The sequence below is a fragment of the Erythranthe guttata genome, chromosome 12 (genome assembly GCF_056151865.1).
Source record: "Erythranthe guttata isolate IM_541 chromosome 12, IM_541, whole genome shotgun sequence".
NCBI classification, from domain to species: Eukaryota; Viridiplantae; Streptophyta; class Magnoliopsida; order Lamiales; family Phrymaceae; genus Erythranthe; species Erythranthe guttata.
This window is the reverse complement of record NC_142544.1, coordinates 13,434,113-13,447,071: the sequence shown is the minus strand read 5'-3', so window position 1 is coordinate 13,447,071 and position 12,959 is coordinate 13,434,113. Positions and strand designations below refer to the sequence as shown.

Below are 12,959 nucleotides of genomic sequence, written 5' to 3'. Positions count from 1 at the left end.
GTAGTTCGATACTTGAATTTTAATTTCGTATTAAGATTTTAATTTCAAGTCTGCCTAAGATATTTAAATGATTTTGCCGTTAACTTTTTTTTTTTTTTTTTAGTAGTTTGATACTTGAGTTTGAACCTTGTGAATACTTACAACCTTAGAACCTTAAGAAGATAAACACATTTTTTTTGTCAATTGCTTGGCATATGTATCCACTAATTGGGAACACAAGTTCATCACTACCAACTCCCATATATATAAAAAGACACAATGAATTTTCTCGGTTTCCAATACATATCAATTGGTCTAGAACTCTGTTTCATATTGTTGTTCTGTTTCATAATTTTGTTTTTAACAAGTGAATAAAGAAGGGTCCTCTAATAATTTGGGAGTTGTTAAAAAATGAGGATAAGAATATTTAATAAATTCCATGGTGGGCAAAATCTATTCTTTAAAAATCCTCAAACACTGAAAAAAAAAAGAAGAAAAAAAAGAAAAAAAAACCCTCAAGTAATTGAACATTACTGGCCTATTACACCCCTAGTCAATGTTGGATAGAGCAACATGTTTTTATTGGAAGTTCATTACTGTAAAAAAAGACGTAGTACTTGGAAAAAGGAAAACATATATCCATCGTGTAAGCAAATACATTATTTCTGAAGCATTCGTGCTCCAAAGAATGAATATTGCATTTCTGTACTCACCCAATATTACCATAGAATCGATTATTTACATGCTCTGTAAATATACAAACCCGCCACGAAATCTTTTTTTTCTTTTCTTTTTTTTTTCGGTTTTTATGTTATTTGGATGAGTACCTATAGATGTGAAGTTGTATCTGATATTTGGATTCTCTGGTTCGATCCATTATACACAACTGGATTACCAGATTAATCCGAATCAACTATTATAATATCGCCATGCTTATAATTCCCAGAGAGTAGAGATCCACTTACATGATCTTCAATAATATGCGTAACTGATCGTATTAGAGATGATTTCTTAAATTTATAGACCTCTGCTCTTGTAATAAACCAGTAAGAATGTGAAATAGAAATATAATCAATTGTTGGTTCTTTTCCTATTCATCATATATTACATGTTTCATGTAAACACTAATAGTTTCTTTTATAAATTTATTTTATTGGGAAGAAGACAGAGCAAATGTAAAATTGGGATATCACAGTAAAAAAATGCGCCAAATCCGCCCATATATGCCCCTTATCTCTTCATATGCGGCAATATTCTGCTGAATCATGTAGTGGTTCATTTTCCAACTCTCTTGATTGATAAATTATAAATAAATACCTGCTAGAATTTCTTTTATCTCATATTAGAATTTTATTGAAAATGCTTTCATTTTTATTTTTTTTTATAAGTCATATTTTGTAGGTACGATGGATTTTGATACTGAAAATGAGAAACCAATTTCACCTTCTAATAACGATGAAAGTAATTGCATGAATGATAGTAAGCATGATGATATGAACTATCATTCCATTAATGATTTAGGTGATTCAGTTGATTTCAATTTTGAGAATATCAATGAGGATGCGGTTAGACAACTAGTATTCGAAAGTCTTGATGATGCAGAGAAATTCTACACAATGTATGCCGGTGTAGTTTGTTGAGTAAACTGCAAAAAGTACCCCTGTGTAATCTCTAAATAGCGAAAACCCTCCTATGAAAAATAAACTAGCAAAAACCCCCCTGTGAAATTATTTAAATAGCACACTCGGCCCATTACTCATTTGAGGGTTGACTTCATATAAAAAGACCCAAATACCCCGGGATTTTGTAATTAATAAATTCTTATATTTTTAAATATTTTAATTATTTTATTTTTGTTATATCTTAATTATAAAGGTACAATGTGTCTTTAATTTATTTCTATTTTTATTATCACATAATTTTTGTATATATTTTAAATTATCCATACATCAAAAGAAAGCTTAAATTTCATTATTATGTATTTAAAAAAATATATACTTAATTTGATTAACAAATTTTTAATAATTTTTCAATTTAATTATTTACTATTTTTTTAACAATATTTTAATTTTTAAACAATCACATTAAAAAGAAAATATATATACATATAATATATATACATATAAATACTTTTTAAGTGTCAATTTCGTCATTTCACGTCCAAAAACCAACTCCCAGTCGCGCAACCCGCGAGTGAGCCACACACAAGTCAACCAGGGGGTTTTTGCCTTTGACTAAATTTCATAGGGGGGTTTTTGCTAGTTTATTTATCACAGGGGTTTTTTTGCTATTTAGAGATTACACAGGGTTAGGAAACAAGGTGTAAAACGCAAAACTGCTGATGACATCATAAAATACAGGGAATGGGTGTGCGCATGCGAGGGATTGCGCAGACGACCGAAAGGTGACTATAGTAGGAAGCGAGATGCAAAAGTTGTGACCAGGTGTGGTTGTATAGCATGCTTCCGTGTTGCACATGATCATTTTTCAGGGCATTATTCAGTGATAAAGTTTGAGCCTCAACATAATCACGATTTACGAGGTTACTAGAAAAGGTATCAAATCTACTAGTTCATTTTAGTCGCAACTTTTATTGTTATTTGCATCATTTTTTTTAAGTTCATCATTTCATTCCATTAATAGATACATTTCAATGCCCGACAAGTGTATGCTGAATTTAATTACAGATGCCGGATTTAGGCCGTGCCAAGCTATGGATTTGTTGGAGCAACTTGCTGGAGGTGTTGGAAAAATATCTTTCACAAGAAAGGATGGTTACAATTGGTTGAACAGTATGCGGTTAAAAAGAATCGAAGGCGGTGATGTGAACAGGTCATAAGCTTTATTTGAAAGCATGAAAATAAAGGATAGCGAGTTTTTTTTACAAATACACAGTGAATGACCAAGGGGCACTTTCAAAACTTTTTTGGTGCGATGGAGCTTCTAGGGCTGAGTATGAAATATTTGGCGATGTCTTAATATTCGATAGTACATATAAGACAAACAAGTATGTTTATCCTCTGATTATTTTTTCTGGTACTAACAACCACGGTTCGACGTTTATTTTTGGTGCATCATTTATGTACAACGAGAAAATTGAATCATACCGATGGTTGTTGCAAGCATTTCTTGAGGCAATGAATGGCAAAGTTCCGGGTTCTGTGTTAACAAATCAGGACTCATCAATGGTAGCAGCAATTTCATCAGAAGAATTTCCTGGAGCGAAACATAGGCTTTGTAGTTGGCATCTTGGGAGAAATGTCCGACAAAGTATAAAAGTAGCAGATTTTTGTTCTAATTTTATGAGATTATTGAAGGAACCGTGCTCCATTGATGAGTTTGAGATAAGCTGACTTAATATGGTTGAGATGTATGAGGTAGCAGAAAAGCAATGAGTTATTGACATGTACAAGAAAAAAGAGATTTGGGTAGAGGCATATTTCCGTGGACATTTTATGGCCATGGCATGTACAACTCAGAGGGCTGAATATATGAACTCGTTGATCAAGCTTCCGGTCACTCAAAGGATGAGTTTTGCCGAGTTAGAAATCAATTTGAACACAAAATACAAGGGTTAAGAAGTTCTTTCCTTAGTCAGCAAGACGATTTAGAAAAATTCAAGCCTGCTGTCAGAAGAGAGTCCTCTTCAAGGGAAGGGCTAGAGAAACATACTGCTAGTATATGCACGAAACAAATTTTCTATATGATACGTGATGAGATTGAAGCAGAACAAGGTCTTTTGGTGGAAAATCATATTAAGATGATGCACGGTATTATGTAATTGTTGACAAGTTTAACGGTAACTTCGCGTGCAGTTGCCTGAAGCTTGAGTCTGAGGGCGTGCCCTGCTGACATATCATATCGTCCTTCAAGTTTATGCGGATGACGCAGTTTCCAGAAAAAAAGTATACATACCTGTTGGCTTCTTGATGCAGGTAGAATATTGAAAAGTAAATTTCCTGAAGCTACCCAGTAGTTGGACGACAACAAACACGTTTTCCGCATTTAAATAAGGAGTTCCTTAACTTGTCTTACCTATCATCTCACACGGAGTCCAAATTTGTTGAATGGCTCACGCAAGTAAGAAATTTTTCCAATGAGGCAGCCGAAGAATTCTCAAAGAACGCCGTCAGTATTGATAGCATATCTTTTGAAAATGTTGACGACCCCCCAGTATGTGCAAAATCTAGCAATGTCAATGATCCTAAACGAATAAAGACAAGAGGGGAAAGTCGTGCCAAGCAACAAAAATGTGGTTTTTGCGGGTATGTGTGTACATTGAATTTGTTTTAAGCAAACTCATGTCTTATATATATATATATATATATATATATATATATATATATATATATATATATATATATATATATATATATATATATATATATATATATATATATATATATATATATATATATATATATATATATATATATATATATATATATATATATATATATATATATATATATATATATATATATGTTGTTTGTCAATAATACTCATTGTTTGTTATGCTATTTTTTGAAAGGGAGCCTGGGCATAAAAGCTAGCACATGTATTGTTAATCGCGACACTGCCTCTCGGCGTACTAATGCTCATGCTAAGAAGTCAAGATTTAAAAAAGGAACTAGTGGTAAACAACAAGATTGTTCTCAAATTTCAATAGAAACATCTAGTAGTTTGATATGTTGATGTTTTTCTTCATTTTTTGAAAAGCTATTGAAATTTTTATATACTCAAAATTTTCCTTTTATCAACTAAAATTTATATGGTGTATTTCCAGCTACTTTATTGATTTTTGTTTCATGTTTTTCTAAGATCTTACGTCTATTTATTGGGCAAAATTTTGTTTGAATTTAAAGTTCACTGGTTATTGAACTTGATGTATTGAATTTGCTTTTTTAACCAATCTTTATCTGTATAATTGACTTTAGAAAGGGAAGGAAAAGAAAAAAACATTTGGCCGAATGTTGAATTGTTGTAAGGCTTTTTGGCGCAAGATTTTACTAGAAAATTTTACATGTCAAGTTCTACCTGTATACTGAATTAAAAACCAACAAATTTAGTTAAATACATTGGATCGACCATAATACTATTTATTTCAAGATTCGTGTTATATAGATAAAAAATAGTTGATCACTGGCGTTTTGCAATTAATTATGTACGAGATGAGAAACTTAAATCATTTGAAAGTCTGCATACCAAGAAAAAATGTAACAATACGGCTAACCAAATATGGTAGCTGTCACGCTCCGAAATTTTGAGACGTGATTAAGAATAAATAAGTGTAATAAAAAGAAACACATCATAAGGAAACTGGACAACTTCGCTATTTTAACTTCAAAAATGTATTTCTCCCAATTTACTTGTCGGCAAAATCTGAAACTTTAGCAAAACACTCTAAACTGACTGTGTAATATATCTGTAAAACAGTTTTACAAAAGGTACAACATATTTTGAGTAATGAAAAAAAAATGTACAGCTCTGGCAGCAAAACTCATATGCAGCGGAAGAAATTTTAAAAATTCATAACAAATTCTATATTTATCCAAAAAATATGAAACTTTGCAGTAATAAAATATTGTGAGTATATTTTCAAATAAAATTATAATCTGTTCGATCCAAAAAATAAAACTTAATTTTTAAGATATAATACAAAAATCGCGTGAAACTATCTAGTCTTTAAAGAAAAAATCATAACTCATTCATTTGAAATTCAATTTCAGCAAACTCTATATTAAACTGATTCTGACAAAATAATTAATAAGCACGCAAAATATCGTAATTCTTGAACATTCATTGCATCACGAAACATATCATTGAATCAAGCCTCTACACCAAGTCAACATAATTGCACAATTGTAGACAGTTGAATGCTAACAACCCAACTACAAGCTGTCACGCTCAATTGGGGAAAGAAAGAAAATGATAGTATTGCAGAAACAAAAATCAAAAAAAAAAAAATTGCAAGCAAATTATTCCCAATTATAAGTTCTAGATTGAAAATTATCCATCAATAGCTAAAAGAAATGCAGAAAAAAACTTGTAAGTAGTTTGAAAATTATAAGCTGCAACGTACTCCATAATAGCAATGACGATGTCCATCAATAACCACAATATTATACATCAATTAAATACTAGCATAATAAGAAAACCACCGATATTGTTATCAAGCTATTTTAATCCAAACATCATTGTATGTTCGTTACTGTGCACAACACATCTTATCTTATCTCGGCCAAGCAAATTTATTATTCTTCCATTTATACATAGCAACGGCAATTCGTTCTCGGACAACAATAGATTGATTATGATTTACAAAACATTCATTAGAAAATAATTGAAATAAATACTTCAATGAAATAAAGTAAAGACATATTTTTTTTTACCTCTGATAGTTGTTGTATTCATCTATCGAACATCATCATCATGCAAACATACACTCCGCAATTATAGCTGTAACGTTACACTATGTCAATAATGGTAATACCTGAATAAAACTATTTAATGTAGTATATAATATAAGTATAAAATATACCAATTCGGTTGTTTAGGAACCCATATTGGGTAATCGCATTAGAATTTATCTTGTATGCTCTTTATATGGTATTTGCTTGGTATCAATTTTTCGAACAAACACTCCATCCGAGTAATCTGTAGTTACAAAATAGTAGTAACATAAAAAAAAATATTCAAATTTCCCATAAACAAAAAAGAAAAAAAAAACAAATTTATCAAACTATGCTTATACAAACAAAATTATTATTTGTTAAACTTACCACTTCATACAATAAATTTCTTCTATAGTCTTTTGTTGCATCTTATAGAAGTGGATGACAAATAAGGACATGTTGCATCTCTAAATCGACAATACCAAGGAACCAATGCCCCTTATGATCATTAATTGGCATATATATCTGACAATCATCCTCCACTTCACTTCTCAAATCCCAGGAACGGTATGATCTTGTCGTCATTAATAATTATTTTTTCGGCCAAGAAAAGTTACTACATAAAAAAAGAATGAATATTAATAATATATCAAAATAAAAATTAAATAATTAAATTAAAATTTTCATTGATTTACTAAGCATATAGAAACTTCCAGCAAATTGTGCTGGAAGGAACAACCTACTCTCCGCAAAATTTTCTTTGGCCTTTTGTGTGAGCATATGTGCCACACAATCTATCACCTTTCATTCAACGATATAATTATATTGTCAAAAATATTGACTAGAGCATTATGATATGATGTTATATATATGCTTACAGTCCCATTTAAGAACGTCTCAGGCTTCAAGCACAATAGGTCGTTCATATTACATCCAATTGCTTCAAACTTTATTACCGACATTCTGAACAAATAAAATAGTATAAATTAAATGATGAAATAAAAAATTCATATTGAAAAATACAATCATTATAATCTACTTTACCTTTGGTCCAAGTTTGGATTAAACAAGTAGTCAATTATGACGTCTTCATGTTCTTCTGGGCTGATTGGGTCTTTTTCTTGTTTTACTGCAACTGGTTGTTCAACATCATATGAAGTCAGGTCGATTGTATTGTTTTTAATCATTTCGAAAACAGATTCGACCATGTTTGGACGTTCGATATTGACGTTTAATGATTTTTGTCGCTTATTTGTCTTAAACATGACTTCGTCCAATGCATCTCGTATTATTTGTGGAAGAGTGGCCTCTAAATTCTGAAGCATAGCGACGATCTTATTTCCTAATTCATGGTTGTCTGCTTGATATCCACTTTGGTCTACGCTTGCAAGTCAGTTCGATAAATTATCCATAATACTGATTAATTGAGCTATCTGATTCTCGGTACCAGTTATTCGTTGATCATGCCCCTTGTGCACTTACTAACGATAATTTTGTTCTTGTGTGAAAGTTATTGTGCGCTTGCTCTTTTTGACGTGTCTCGTGCGAATGGTTAATCACATCCTCTTTGAAAACCTCAGTACTCCTATCCTCATTTTGTTTGCTCATAAACTTTTGTAGATCACTCAGCAAATCTCTATCTCTATGTTCACTAGTAGCAACCCCCACTTTAGTTTTAACTTTTGTTTTGACTTCTGTTTTAACATCTGTTTCAACTTTTGTTTTACATGTATGCTGCACGTCATTAAACAAAGTATTTCTCTGACTACACGTGGGACTTTCATTGAAAACGAAGGTGCACGCCGGAAAAGTGGATTACAATTGAATTATAAACTGAGTTTGAGAATTATAGTTACTAGAACAACAAATATTGAGTAATTACATTCTCACTCCAATATCCTCCACTTTTTGATATATCAGACATCAAAGAACCGACACTTTGCCTCGTTACAAAGTCCAAAAAAGGTCGTTCAGATGTTAAGTTGATGGTACACTGTGAATTTTTTGGTCGTATAGTCGCAAAAAAGAACACCTGTAAATCACAAATAAAGATATTATTTCAACAAGACAATGTGGTAAATGTAATTATCGTATTGCATTTAATCTATTTAAATTATACCTAAAGATCCACATATATATGTTTGTTCTTTTTTTGTCCACTGTCTAATTCTATCACTTAGAACTTCCAAAATAAGGCTCGCACAATTAAATTCTTTAATATTGTTTATCGCTACCAAAGGATTCAAATAATGTATCGGTAAGTTTTGACGGCAACTGGGAAACAACATTATGCCAAACAAGGCCATATACATAACCTTAAATTCATCACCTGTATTATCACATGCTTTAAGACTTCCAGTCAAACTTTTCATGTCTATTCGTCCATCGATGAGTGTGAATAAGTTTCCATATATTTGCAACCCATCTGAGCATAAGTTGTCCAATAGAATGGTTTGACCGATAGCAGGTACACCGAAAGCATTTTCAATATCTATATCATCCAATGAATAACAATGATGGCGTATGTTGAGACAATTGTTATCTGGGTCGTATCTTTCTACTATCCATCTCAGTATCCCTTTGTCCAAACACTACAACAAAAGGTATATATTAGGACACTTCAATAGAGACACTTTATTTTAAATGCCTCAAATTTATTATATTAGGACAGTTAAGAAATTGTGTCCCAATTAAAAACTTATTGGGACACTGCGCAGTTGGATCTCAATTTAAGTTGGATCTCAATTTAATTTCAAATATTTTTATTTATTGGCAGACGGTTCTCTTCCTTGTATATTTTCCTCAACCCTAGCCCCTTTCAATCTATTCACCGTTCACTCCCCTTGTCAGCACAGAGAGTTGTTTTCCCTCTCAAGCTTTTACACCACCATGAGTTCTCGGATGAAGAAGGGGAGTACCCTTTTGAAGGTCATTTTCTTTCTTCTTTCGTTTTCATTTACGCCGATTGATTATTATTGTAGTCGTCAATTTTTATTAAAATTGTTTATCCCATCCAAAAAATTAAAGCCCTAATCCTGTTATTTGTAATTGTAGAGTTGAATATGTATTTGCATATATACATTGAAAAACGAAATCGGAATACCAGGGAAATTGGTTTACAACAATTATCTCTGATTGGGGGTTTTTGGTCGCGATGGTAAGTTTTTATTTTTATTATATTTGTTTTTGAGCAGGTCACAAGCTAAAGCTCAAATAGATTTATTGGGTTGGTGTTCTTGATTGTGTAGTACAAAATTATGTATCCTTATTTTTCCTTATTTTCTTCCTCTGTAAATGTCCTATTTTTTAAGTGTGCTTCTTCACATTTGATTTAGGGAGAACTTCATGAAGGGTTGGAGCTTGATGTAAAGTTTTCTAAATTCTGATGGTGGCTTTAACAAAGTCGTTCTCTATATTGTATATTCGGAAGAGAATAAGAATCTGTCTCAAAAAGATCAAAAACCGAACAGTCAAGATAATCCAGGTATTGAATTATCTGTTGTACTCAATGCCTTGAAAGATGTTCATGATCATTTAGTGTTACTCAGTAGTTTGTTAAACTTGCTCATTTGTCTCTATGTTCTATGAATTATATGTTCTGTGAGATCACAATTTGAGGCTTTTCACTAATACTATAAACACTGCAAGAGATAAGTATTTATATTTGCTTTGTTTTTATCACCTTGCTGATCTTGTTTGCAATGATGAGTTGACTTATCTTCCCTTTTTCTTTTGTCTATTTTTTTTGTGCAGGTTGCAAGTGTTAACCTCAAATTTATTTTGTTTTGTAAAAGTTCTTGGTTTATGTATTATCAAGCAAGAAGTGTTCTTCATTTCTTTCATCTATAATTGTCCCGGTTTTCTAGAATGTGTTTTTTGATTCTTTTTAATATTTGATCATAGAGAAATTCGTTAAGGGAGCAAGATGGTAGATTGGCGAATGCTAAGAATGGCCTGATAAAGAACTCCAAGGATTGGAAACTTGAAGAGAATAACAAGTTATCCGAGAAATACACACAAATCCTTCAATGAAGACAATTCAGGTGTTATTTATTTTCTATTTTAGTTTTTGGCAATGTAAATCTATTTGTGGTATGTTCTTTAGGGGCCAAATACTATTAGAAACGAGACAAGAAATTCGATTAGAGTTTTATTAATCTTCTTTCATGCCTTGTTCATATTCTTCTATGTTAATTTTTGTTTCTCTTTGAAGTGCATGTCTATATATTTTTTAAACTTTTCTGAGTTTATGGCTCTTATGAATGTTAAAAACACTATTTGAGAGATTTAATATTTTGTATTTGTGGATGTTATTACTGATATTAACAATAGTATTGTACTTATAACTTGATTTCTTGCTACTAATTGATGTATATTTTTGTGCATGCATGCAGGTTATTTTGGATGACGAGATTAATTGTTGATGCCGCCTAAAAAATGATGAGAGCTAAATTTACGCCACTGGATTTTATTCAAGACATTTTCTCATTATTTTTTAGAAAACTAGTGTTAAGTTCTAGATATGATAATTTTGTATTTTAAGACATGATTTGATTATTGAGAGATTCATTGTAGTAGAGTGTTAGTGTTTGTTTACGGTAGTGATTAAATACAGTTGAAAATTGTGATGAATGAAAATTGAGAATGTTTCTTTTATTTGATTATTTATTTAGAATTTATTGTGTATGTAATTTTAGTATAGAAATATTGTAGAAACAAATATAATATTTAAATTTTAATGGCAAAACGATTTTGTGCAAAAAAAATGTCATATTTTTATACGGCATATATTTGTGTCTCCAAAATACTCTAATGGGACACAAATAAGTATCTCGAGAAGGAAGGTTTATTGGGGCATATAATAAGTGTCCCACGATCTATTGCAACACGCAACTATGCGACATATATCTTATTTGCCCCTAAAAGTATAAGTGTCCCAATATGGTATATATTGGGACACTTTCGTGTGTCCTAATAAATGATTTTTGTTGTAGTGAAATGATCCAGTTGAAGTCTAGAAAATGATCCAAACCCCATTGACTCAATACATACTATATGAATCTTTTTCAAGGTTTTATTTACATCTAACAGCTTTGGAATTGAGGTTCTGTGCTCGAACTTTGGGACATAAGTAAGCATATACACAAATTGTATTAGCACATAAAGATAATTTTGAATATATTGTACCCTATAAATAATTTTATTAATCATATGTTCAATAGGAGGAAAAACATACATTTTCGTTAATAAAATTTTGACATTTTCTTTCTATGCATCTCGTTGTACGACTCCATAATTTTTTCGATATGGTTCATGCTTTTTGAAAGCTTGACATCCTCTATATGATTACGTGTAGATATCATAAAATTAATCATAAAATTTTCAGCAAAATAATCATAAAATTAATTTTCAGCAAATTAATCATAAAATTACTACTTTATATATTTCAAAACAAGAAAGACAAATAACAGAAAAAAAACCTTCACAGACTTCTGATTAGTTTTAAATAATCAATAAAACAATATAATTATGATTAATCCAGAACTTCCACTACAAAGGAGTTCAATATCGAAAAGAAATGGAGGAAAACTTTTACATCTTTGGTTCCAAAATTACAAGTTTGAGTATTACAAGCTATAAGAGAACTCCGTAACCAAGGAACATTGTCCTCCAAAAAACACATTTCTCCTCAATTGAATACGAGAATAGTAAGACCACTAGCACTATCATTAGCAAGCGAACGTATCTTATCTCGGCCAAACAAACTTATTGTACCTTCTTTTGTAGAGAAAAACCGTGGACAACACATCTTATCTCGGCCAAACAAACTAATTGTGCATGCTTTTGTAGTGAGAGACATCAATTCATCATCGAACATCAATAAATCCAAACAAATATACAAAACATTAAGAGGTGCACAAATAATGTTACATTATCAAATTTAGAGAGAGCAATCTGTCCCCAAAGCATTATCCATTGCAGTTTAATGATAAACGATCATCACCTTTTGCAAGAAAGGTCTTCAAAATCGGATAACCATAATTCTAAATTATGATTGTAACAAAAGGAGTGCTTTCAACCGTACAACAAAAGTGTATGCGGCAAGTGATCAAATAAAAGAGGTTTCCCATAAAAGATATTATCAAGATTTAAGAGGATAATACACCTATTAAATCTACTATTTTCCGTGATTGGAATGTGATTGCTAATACATTTTTGTGAGTATCCAATAAGAGGTGTACACAGTCTACATGGCAGTTATACAAAGTTAACCGTTCTTTTTAATTCCAATATGCTTTGTCTTCTTAAAGTAATCGATGAGAGAGTCAAGTAAACTCCAGGTCCAACAATTTAGAAGTAATGGAAAATGGTTACGTCTTGTAATGCAACAAAAACAACATTTATGTACATTGCTTGTAACATTGTTATGGGAATGTAAGGAAAGAAAGAAAACAATACACTGGTACTTGTTCAGCATTTTGGACTTATCGTACAACAATGAAAACACTATAAAATAAAATAAAAATCCTCCACAAATATTTTTCCTCCCATGTGATACAAAAAAGTAGATTGCAGATGTTGTTC

The 12,959-nt window shown here is 31.2% G+C and overlaps 1 long non-coding RNA gene across 2 annotated transcripts; it reads left to right on the top strand.

The window, feature by feature from the left end:
* The first annotated feature begins 8,859 nt into the window (after positions 1 to 8,859).
* Positions 8,860 to 11,024, top strand: LOC148766522 (uncharacterized). Of its 2 annotated transcripts, XR_016034757.1 has the most exons (5): positions 8,985 to 9,302; positions 9,429 to 9,531; positions 9,710 to 9,858; positions 10,278 to 10,417; positions 10,769 to 11,024. It is a non-coding gene; the product is annotated as an uncharacterized LOC148766522 (long non-coding RNA). The 2 variants fall into 2 exon arrangements; XR_016034756.1 differs by having other exon boundaries at positions 8,860 to 9,302; positions 9,710 to 10,417.
* The last annotated feature ends 1,935 nt before the right edge of the window (positions 11,025 to 12,959 follow it).